The 11,213-nt window shown below is 34.1% G+C and overlaps 1 pseudogene across 1 annotated transcript; it reads right to left on the bottom strand.

Annotated features, from left to right (window-relative positions):
- Positions 1 to 6,943: 6,943 nt before the first annotated feature.
- Positions 6,944 to 7,183, bottom strand: LOC308416811 (cyclin-dependent kinases regulatory subunit 2-like; annotated as a pseudogene). Its single transcript has one exon. The product of its transcript is annotated as a cyclin-dependent kinases regulatory subunit 2-like (transcript).
- Between the last annotated feature and the right edge of the window lie 4,030 nt (positions 7,184 to 11,213).

Here is an 11,213-nt window from a genome sequence, read left to right as displayed (position 1 = left end):
TGCAAAAATATTCAACAAAATCCTTGCAAACCGAATCCAAGAACACATCAAAACAATCATTCACCATGATCAAGTAGGCTTCTTTCCTGGGATGCAGGGATGATTTAATATATGGAAATCCATCAATGTAATCCACTATATAAACAAACTCAAAGAAAAAAACCACATGGTTATCTCACTAGATGCTGAGAAAGCATTTGACAAAATTCAGTACCCCTTCATGTTAAAAGTCTTAGAAAAAACAGGAATCCAATTTTCATACCTAAACATAATAAAAGCAATATACAGAAAACCAACAGCCAACATCAAACTTAAAGGTGGGAAAATCAGGGTCTCGACAAGGCTGCCTACTCTACCCCTACCTATTCAACATAATACTGGAAGTCTTGGCCAAAGCAATTAGACAGCAAAAGGAAATCACAGAGATACAATTTGGAAAGGAAGAAGTAAAAACATCACTATTTGCAGATGACATGATAGTGTACTTAAGTGACCCCACAAATTCTGCCAGAGAACTCCTACAGCTGAAAAACAAGTTCTGCAAAGTGGCTGGATATAAAATTAACTCAAAGAAATCAGTAGCCTTCCTATTCTCAAAAAAGAAACATGTAGAGAAAGAAATTAGGGAAAATATACCCTTCACAATAGTCACAAAAACTATGAAACACCTTGGTGTGACTCTAACTAAGGGAGTGAAGGACTTGTACAACAAGAACGTCAAACCTCTAAAGAAGGAAATTTGATGCGGTTGCTTCATGTTGTTGGATATGTAGGAATATATATATATCTTAGTTCACTAGATGTGAATTATATTATCCAGGAGACAATTTGTAATTTTTCCGGATATTGGCAAATATCAAGATTAACTCTTCCCACAGTAAGTGTCAACATTGTATAAATACATTTTTTTCCATAAAGTAAGGAAATGAAGAGGATTATTCTGTTGGTTAAATTTTAAAAATGGACATCTTACCAAAAGCAATCTACAGATTCAATTCAATCCCCATCAAATTTCCAACCCAGTTCTTCATTGAGTTGGAAAGAGCAATGTGCAATTTCATCTGGAATAACAAAAGACCTAGAATGTCAATATCCATCCTCAACAACAAGAAAACATCTGCAAAGAATCACTATCCCTGACCTCAAGCTATATTACAAAGCAATTGTGCAGAAAACTGCATGGTACTGGTACAGAAATAGGCATGTGGATCAATGGAATAGAATAGAAGATCCAGAAGTGAGCCATCACATACATGGTCACCTGACTTTTGACAAAAGAGCTGTAAACATTCAATGGAAAAAGGACAGCCTGTTCAACAACTGGTGTTGGTCCAACTGGCACTCAGCATGCAGAAGAGTGAAAATAGAACCTTTCTTATCTTCTTGTACAAAGCTTAAGTGGATCAAAGATCTCCACATTAAACCAGATACACTGAAACTATTAGATTAGAATGTATGGAAAACTTTAGAACACATAGGCCCAGGAGAAAATTTCATGGAAAGAACACCAATAGCTAGAGCGTTTAGGTCAAAGATTGACAAATGGGACTTAATGAGATTGCAAAGTTTCTATAAGGCTAAAGACAATGTCAAGAAAACAAAACGTCAGACAACAGAATGGGAAAAGATCTTTACCAACACCACATCAGATAGAGGCCTAATATCCAAGGTATACAAGGAACTCAAAAAGCTAGACACCAGAGAATCAAATAACCCTATTAAAAAATGGGGTACAGAGCTAAACAAAACGTTTTCAGTTGAGGAACCCCAAATGGCCGAGAAACATCTGAGGAAGTGCTAGACATCCTTAGCCATCAGGGAAATGCAAATCAATACAACCCTGAGATTCCACCTCACACCAGTCAGATAGGCCAAGATCCAAAACTCAGATGACAGCACATGCTGGCGAGGTTGTGGAGAAAGAGGAACACTTGTCTACTGCTTGTGGGGTTGTAAACTGATACAACCACTCTGGAAATTAGTCTGGTGGTTCCTCAGGAAAATGGACTTAGTACTACCTGAAGACCCAATTATCCCACTTCTGGGCATTTACCCCAGAGATACTCCAACATACAACAAAGATACATTCACCACAATGTTCATTGCAGCTCTATTTATAATAGCCAGAAGTGGGAAATAATACAGATGTCCTTCAGTAGATGAATGGATACCAAAATTGTGGTACATTTACACAATGGATTACTACTCAGCTATCAGAAACAATGTCTTAACCAAATTCTTAAGAAAATGGATGCACCTAGAGAATATCATCCTGAGTGAGATAACCCAGTCACAAAAGAACTGATATAATATGCAGTCACTAATAATGGGATACTAACCCCAGAAAGCTCTAAACACCCCAGAATCAATGCACAGACTATGTGAAGTTCAAGAAAAAAAAGAAAATATTTTAATTAAAGTAGAATTGTATCACATCTCTTTTTGCTTCTTTCAGCCCCTCCCAGTTTCTCTCTTATCCCCTCAAAGTAATAACCTCTTTTCATATATTATTGTTACATATATACATATGTGTATGTATATGTACCCACAAATACTTAATTACAACCTTAAAAATGAATATTTCTTTAAAAAGTAGTTGGCAATATTTATAACTGTTTGAAGTTATTTTGTTTGCTTGATTGTTTATAAATGTGTATCAAAAGCTAGCCTTTCTTGATAGGAGATTGAGTGTGACACATCCTGTATTGAGAAGGCCAACATTTACAAGTGAGAACATAGAATTGTCAGTAGCTATTAATAAAAAATATTTACAAGTGAAAAAAATTGTGTTTTCTGTGACTCCTTTCTCTCTATTAGAATTTAAGACCTTAGATTGGAGGAAAAGTGATATTGGAGATGTCTCAGAGATATCAGACCATTGCATTTATGGCAAAGGACAAATACCAAGTCTAAACCTGATAATGGGCTGGGATGAAGGTAAGAATGCAGAGAAAGTAGATTCCATGGACAGCCTCATGAACAAAGTAATTGTCAAGCATTGGTTTAAAAGAATACCATTCTGTGTCTGTAAAACATAAAAAGAAAAACACATCAACATATTTCCATAGTACTTTATCAACCCACAGCAAACTATTTGTGATCTTGAAGCACACACAACTTTCCATTATAAGTTTTCATGCTGTACACAAAGCAAAATACATATATGATCAACATCTGTAATGAAAGAATACTGTCTGATACACAAATGCTATGAGGCAGATGTTGAAGTTCACAACATTATTGAATTTAAAGTGCAACATCTCTATGATATAAAAATTTAGGAAAACAATCTTAGTTTTTAAAATTCTTGGAAGAGACAAGAATTTGATACCACATATTTATCTGAGTTACATAACTTGATATTTACTTGAGATTAAAATAGTTACTAATGCTGTTAATAATTAAAAATAAGAATGCATATTCATATGTCTAGATCCACGATTAATTTTAATCACAAAACAATGGAAATAACCTTGTCTATTTTTTTAAAAGAAAGTGAACATGGTTTTCTCTTGGAATTAGAGAAACTATGTGTATGTAATATTTTGTTTATTTTTTGGCAGGGGGAAACTTACTGTAAGGTACAGAAACCACTTTTACCTGGAATTTGATGTTGGGACAGAAAAAAATGCCTTATAGATGATATTTGAGATCTCTAGTAAGTCAAACTTCAACCCCTTAGTATGTCACAGCAGCCCAGACTGCCCTTTAACCATGTGTTTCTGCTTCATATACACACAGATTGAGTCACAATTATGAAGCACTGTTCATGTCAGAGGACATTTGTTCCTTACCTAGTATGGCACTAAGGATGCTGAAATTCATCTCCAATTAATTTCTCACTGATTTATGAGAGATGAAATATATTCCACTTAGTTACCCTGAATTTTCAGGAATTCATCCACACAATTCCTAATGTCTTAAATTTCAACGCAAGCTTTCCTAGATTATTTATATATTTTAATCAAATATATTTTTTTCTGAGAAGAAATTCATCATGCATTTTTAGCAATAAAGGACATAGAAGCTTCTGATTTAAGTTTCCTATGACTCTTGACACTGGCATTTATCTGATTGGTTCATATGATAATCTATATCTAGAATTTAGTGATATAATTCTTCCATGCAGAGAAGTTAACAGTCCAACAAAGAAAAATATGACTGCAAAGAGAATAGAATGCTGTCACTGAAAAAAAAATAAGAAAGAAAGAAAGAACGAAATGTAGGAAGAAAGTAGAAAGACAGGCCTTTTTAAAGTACAAACAGAGCCTCTCAGCCAGTAGGTATTGTGTGGGACTGACCACCGAACTCACGCTCTCTGAGCCCAGAGCTCAATCCATCACATAAGCAGCTTGGCACAAGGAAGTTTCCAGCAGCCCTGGAGGCTCACTCTCAGAACTATTAGAAAGCAATCAGGAACATGATTAGACCTCACTCAGAGCCAAGCTGGGACTTCAGATGCTTGTCAGATACTGACTCTTCTGAAATAGAATTGCTCTCTCTATCGGGCCAGCTCAATGTGCTTACGATGCTGGTTCTAAAGCAGGCTAACTTTTGAGAATGCCTTATGTCACAACTATTCTTGCATTGCTTACTTTAACATTATGCTGTTTTAAAATAAATTATGGACTCTAACTTTACTTATGTAGAGTTTTACTGTCACTGTAACCAAACACTTAGGGAACGACCAAAAAGAATAAAGTATGTATTTCTGCAAACCAATCTTACAGTACAGTCTACTGTGATATGGCCCTCTGCGCTTGTGAGAACATCATTATATCATTGGAATATTGTGACATCAACATCAAACTTTAGGAAATTCCAGACTGGAAACAAGGAATGAACTAGAGGCCAGAAACCAAATAACCTATATAGGTCTATTTTCTCCACCTATTCTTCAATTCTCCACTTTCTTCTACTTTTTCAATAGCTACTAGCCAAGAACCAAGCCTTCATCATGCAAGTCATATGGGGCAAAATTTATATCCAAATAATAACTTTTTAAATTTTGTAGAATAATCCATATTCAAAGCTGCATATATTATCTTTAATCTACATAACAAATCTATTTATTAATTACAATTAAGGTAGCATTGTGTCAACAAGACTCATGGCTTCTACTTAAATCATTTCCACACAAATAAAAGCAATTTTATTTTTTATTGTGTTGAAACCTGACAGCAAATTTTATATTCTTCTACAAAAATTTAAGCAGATTTGAAAATGCATAGGCTACAAAAGCAGTATGTTACTGTAAAATCAACAGTGTGTCAACTTAAGCTGGTAAAGTGAATTCAACAGATTTTATAAAGAACAGTGTTTGAGCTAGTTTAGATAGCAGTCTGAAGGATGTGACATCATATTCATGACTTCGAATGACACTTCTCTACAACTCATCTTGCAGAAGGCCCATTGATCTTAAGTTATTCATCAAGCTTGTAAAGTTTTATGGAAGCTTAGAAGAATGGAAAGGAAGGTATGAAAAATGTCATTGCTCTGCTGCTGAATGAGCCTCAGCTATGATTATGACAGTTTTCCACATTGTTGTCCAAAGCTCCCATACTTCTTCCTGTGTAATCCTCATGAGGCTTTGCTCCTCTCCTGGGGTTCTGTTGTGATGTCACTTTATAACTTTGTGTTTTATGTAATACAGAAGAAAGGAGTGATTCCTACCTACAAGTGAGGATGGGCTTTGACCATTTTAATGCAGTTTCCTTTGAAGCAGACAATTCATATAAGAAGTAATGCATCAGCACCCAGGAGAATTTGCATCGCTGAACACAGTTGTATTATTTGTACCCGTGACTCAAGCAGCCCATGAGCTCACTATGAAGCCCAAGAATATGAAGGATTTACAGTTATATTACAGTACACGAGAAAGAGTGCAAGCAGTGTGTTGGATGATCTAGATGTAAGACACCTGCTTCAGTCAATATAAAATGCTAGGGTCTATTACATATTAATTTCTCTTTCCTGTCAATCAAAGTGTGAAGGCCATAAATGTATGCAGAGTTGTTAGCTCTAATACTTCAGATAACATCACAAAATGGTTGTTTAGAGATAATGCTGTTGTTTTAATGTGTATCAATGAGAAGTCCCTTTAAAAAATACAGAAGTGTTAGATCAGTATTTGAAATGGTCTAAGAAAGACCCTAAATTTATCACATAGATTATCCAATTGAATGTGCTAAACAATCCTAGAGGATATTTGTTTCATCAGTCAAGTGGAAAGAAAAGTAAGTTGTTCAAGGCCACACATTAGTGGTTACCGAGTAGAGCTCATCTGCAGCATAGTGATCACTGAAAACCCTCAACTCCTAACCTACTTACCATTTAGTGTTACTAAGGATTTGAAATGACATTTATCTATAGCATGATAATTTTTTAATATCAAATATTTTTTTCACCCAAGCTTGCAGCACAAAATCTAGGCAGTCATTGATGTATTCTAATACTCTGAATTTACCTGGCTACAATCCAGCCAAAATCGCTGATACACTTACATTTCTATATTGGTCTGGCTCTCTGGCCTTCATGTGTTTTCTTTCATGATGTCTCTAGGACCTTTCTATTATCTAACACTCTTACTCATCACTCTCCCATTCCTCTGGCAGGTGGAAGTTTGGCTCTGTTTTCTCTTCTGCCCAACCATTGACTGATCAATCTTTCTTGACAAGAAAGAGAATAAATGATGAGCATTGATTTTTTTTAATGCAATATAAAAACTTTATTTAACAAAACAGGTAAATATTAAGAAAAAACTACAATTTGTAACAACTTAAAATAACCTACTTGCAGTTGCATTTAACTCTGTTGCTGTGAAGAATACAGCTCATGCACAGGTATGGATGAAAGATTTGTACATTTTTCAAGTATTCACTGAATACTACCCTATATACACATATACATAAGATTTGAAAGATTATATGATCCCAGCTGTACTTCATTTCTGTTGTTCTTTTGGAAGAGGTCGTCTAAAGAGAAGAATGTGCGGTTCTGTTTCATGAATCATGTAATGAACCCATCCTAGATTCTGTTGGACACCAAGTCTCCTCCATTCCTATTCAGACATCAAATGAGTTTTGGGTACTTCTTTAGAGAGTTCTCTGGGAAACATGACATGCTGATATTCATAGTGCTCGTCGAAATACTTGTCTGAGTAGTAGATCTGCTTGTGGGCCATCCTGCTGGCGCGCGGAGAAAAAAACGGGAGCAGGAAATGAGGCGCAAGGAGCTCCACGTCCGCCTAGGACCAGCGCAACGTATCAAATGATGAGCATTGATTTTACAAACTTAAAACAGGAGTTATTTTTTAATACATATTATAATACCAATATATAGATTTCAAAAGATATAGGAGCAAAGAAAGTCAGCATTTTAATAATACAAAGATAATCATTCCACAGAGCACAAAAACATGAACTGCATACATCCCTCTTTTTGTCCAATAAAAGGTTATTTCTTTAATAATAATTATACATACTAGATAATAACAATTATGAAGACTATCAGGCAAGGTTTACATTAAAATATCTATTTCACATGTATTCAAAAATGTGGATAAATTAACTATTATCTATCCTATTTTGGTGACTTCAGAGTTCTGTACCTAACTCATTTTCTATCATAACTTGCATTACTAACCTAGAAAAATCTTCTTGGGCATAAAAAAAACTTAAGTCCTGAAAATTTATGGTTAATATAGTCTATAAACCCATGAGATGCTTAAGAAGAAATAAATATTGTTGAGTATGTAGGTAATAGAGGCAAGTAACTTCCAGAACTATGGAAATGACAGAGAAATCTGGCTGACTGGACAATTCCCCCAAATATTCTATATAAGGTTGAATAATCCATCTTCAGCCTTCTAGCCCAGAATATCTGACATATATCATTTTATGAAGCAAGCATTATAAATGACTGCTTACCTTGTCATGGCAAAACTCAGTAGTCAACTTCTCTGTGTTTTGTTTGTCAGGATCAAACAGGATTTTATCTGCAGTTGAAGCAAGGACAGTTTATTTGACCAGAGATACCTTTTCACATTTGAAGCAAATACCATATGATGATAATTTGATGCTCATTATCTTTGGAGGAGATGTGGGATTCTAACAGGAACAGAACTGTCTCATTTTCAAAAAGATCTTTTGGAGATAAACCAATTTTAAATGCAACATTATGTGGGTTTCTGGGGGTATTTGAAGACCTATCTATCTACCTATAATATATTTGAATTTTCAAACATTGTTTGTTGTTAGATACTTTCTATCAGCATTGCCTTGAAAACATCTTTTTTTTTTCTGGTTTTGAGAGCATTGCAATGCATTTTTATGTACATTTTATCTATGAACCATGTACCTGATATGAGAATGCCTTACTTATCCCACATACTATTTTCTTTTCATTGCTCTGAAAACAATGCCCGAATTACAGTAGAAGCTAAATTTACATGTGGGTGAAATCATGAGTGATCACATAAGGTGTACTTCATATTTGGACAAGTGTTCATGAGTTTGGTTATCATCAAGTACAGTCATTGCAGAAATGAGATTCATGATAGATCAGAATTTGTACCAAAATTGTGCAAAAGAAGAATCAAAACTTACATCAAATTTTTAAGTGTATATGGAATTTAAATTCCTTAAAATGTACTAATGTTTCCTAAGGCATGCTATGAGTATGACCTCATAGCGGGTGAAATAAAATTTCATTGTCTACTAGATATGAATTTGTCTGAAACAAATTCCAAAAGGTGTTACTTATCTTTGAAAACAAATTATGTATTTATTCTTAAATATTTCTCAGTTTTCAAACCAATTTTGTTAGTTTTACAAAGATTTTTTTTTTCAAATTCTGATTGGTCATGGTTCTTCTTCCATAATATGTGATTTACATTTTAATTATACATTTTCTTTTATGGATTATGAGTGTATATTTTAATTTTATTGAAAACTAGAGGGTTTTTTTTTTTATTTTCATCGATACCTTTCTCCTAATTTTTCTTTTTTTTTTTTCTAAGTGCCTCTTTTAAGGATTTAGTTTGAAAATAACTGACAAGTGTCATTTAAAATAAGGTTACTCAAATTTAGTTAAAATTAAAAAATTAAGTAGTAAAATAAAACTAATGACATAAGGTAAAATGATATTTTAAGATATATTAGAAGGATATTATACAAAGATATCATGAAGGAGTTTTGTGACAAATGTACATTAAGCTTGCTTAAGAAATTAAAATAATGAATTTCCTTTCAAATAGACAACTGTAGCCACATTGTGGAGCATCCATTTCTATTCTTTTTCCTTTTTTTTTTTTTTGGGGTTACCTAAATGTATATTTTGGAACCTACAATATAAATGAATTTCTCTCTGGCATTGTAATTTGACATCATGATATGAGGTCTGATTCCAAGTTTAAACCTGGGTAAAAATGACACATCTGCTATCACTAGTTCTGACATTACGTTAATATGTGGACATATGTCATTTGTTTTGTAGTCTAGCTTTTTTTGACAAATATTTCTGTAGTTGTAATTTCTGCTATTATAATTAATGACATATGTGCATCCTATATGTAGTTTTGACAATAATTATTCCAGAGATAACTTCTGAAATGTGAATTTGCTAACTCAGTAAGTATCAATGCATTTGGTTCTTTTAATTCATGTAGTGAAATTTCTCAGTTGCAATCATAGTAAATCATAAGTTCTCAGCATCTTAAGGTAGAAGATCACACCATTTGGATCTATATTGTTTGTTATTTTGCCTGTTGTGGTTGCCAGTAAAAATGAGGTCTGAGTGGGGTGAGCACTTGTAACATTTACATACTGAAACCCTAGCTTCTGAAGTAATGATGATAAAATGTGGTCTTTCTCAAGAGGTCCCAAGTTCTGTTCTGTAAATAAAATAACTGTCTACATTGAACAGCTTGCTAAATCACTTTGCCATCTGAGGTCACAGCAAGAAGACAGCTCATGTGATAGAAGCCACCTTCTTAGAACCCCAGTCATGTTTGCATGTTTAGTGGTTTAAGTGAGAATGTGCCCCAAATTCACATATGTTTGAAAGCTTTCTTCCCAGTTGGAGGACTTTCCAATGGAATTAAGTGTTGTGACCTTGTTGGAGAAGGTGTGTCAATAGAAGTAGACTTTGAAGTCTCAAAAGTTCAAAACAGGCTCAGTCTCACATTTATCTACATTCTATTTGTCTGCCTGTAACTACCTACCTACATACATATCTATCTATCTATCTATCTATCTATCTATCTATCTATCTATCTATCTATCTACCTATCTATCTATCTAACAAACTATCTTCCTACCTATCGATCTATGTATGTATATCTTTCCTGTCTTCTCTCTTCTCTATGTTTTATCTGCCTGTTGCCTGTGGATCAGGATTTAAAGAAATCAACTCTTTCTCTAGCACCATACAAGTCTGCATACCCCAGGCTCACTATCATAGTGATAATGTATTAACCCTCTGAAACTGTAAGCTAGCCCACAATTAAATGCTTTCTTTTTTGAGAATTGCTTTGGTCATGGTGTTTTGTCAGAAGAACAGAATATTAATAAGTGAATGCAATTATCATGACCCTGAAAATTTTCAGAGCTGTCTAAGAATAACTTCTGTAGTTTATAGGTGATCTTATTTGGTCAACATTGGCATTGCTGCCTGAATGGGAAAACCAAAAACAATATTTGAAATTGTCAGAAATAAGTTAGATGATAGTCATGACATAGTGTTCCTTCTTGGCTATATAATTAGGAACTTCTCAAAATACCTGACATTTCCATATGCTGATTGACACAAATAAAAGTGTTTGAATACAGTGTCCTTTCACTGGCCCTGTGTCAATCCATAGTTACTTTTCTCTGGCATAGTGTTTTGTAGGTTGTTGTTGCTGTTGTTTTTAATTATTTCATTTATTTACATTCTAAGCACTGTTTTTAAGGTATCCCACTTAAATATTCTCCAGTTATCTCAAGTTCAATCCTCAGACCTGACCTGTTTTACTTTTTTTTTTTTTTTTTTTTTTTTTTTTTTTTTTTTTTTGATTATGCACGCTTCAGGCTTCAGAGTCATCCTTGGAATGAAACATTAGGAGTAAGTGCAAGTAAAGACCTTTGTGAATCACCTCACACGTTTTGCCATGCATTTAGCCTCTCCAACTTAAACATTCATCAGAATCCTCTGAAGGGTTTGTTTAAAACAAA

The sequence above is a fragment of the Micromys minutus genome, assembly GCF_963924665.1.
Source record: "Micromys minutus genome assembly, chromosome: 1".
In the NCBI taxonomy this organism is placed as follows: Eukaryota; Metazoa; Chordata; class Mammalia; order Rodentia; family Muridae; genus Micromys; species Micromys minutus.
This window is presented reverse-complemented; position numbering and strand designations above follow the sequence as displayed.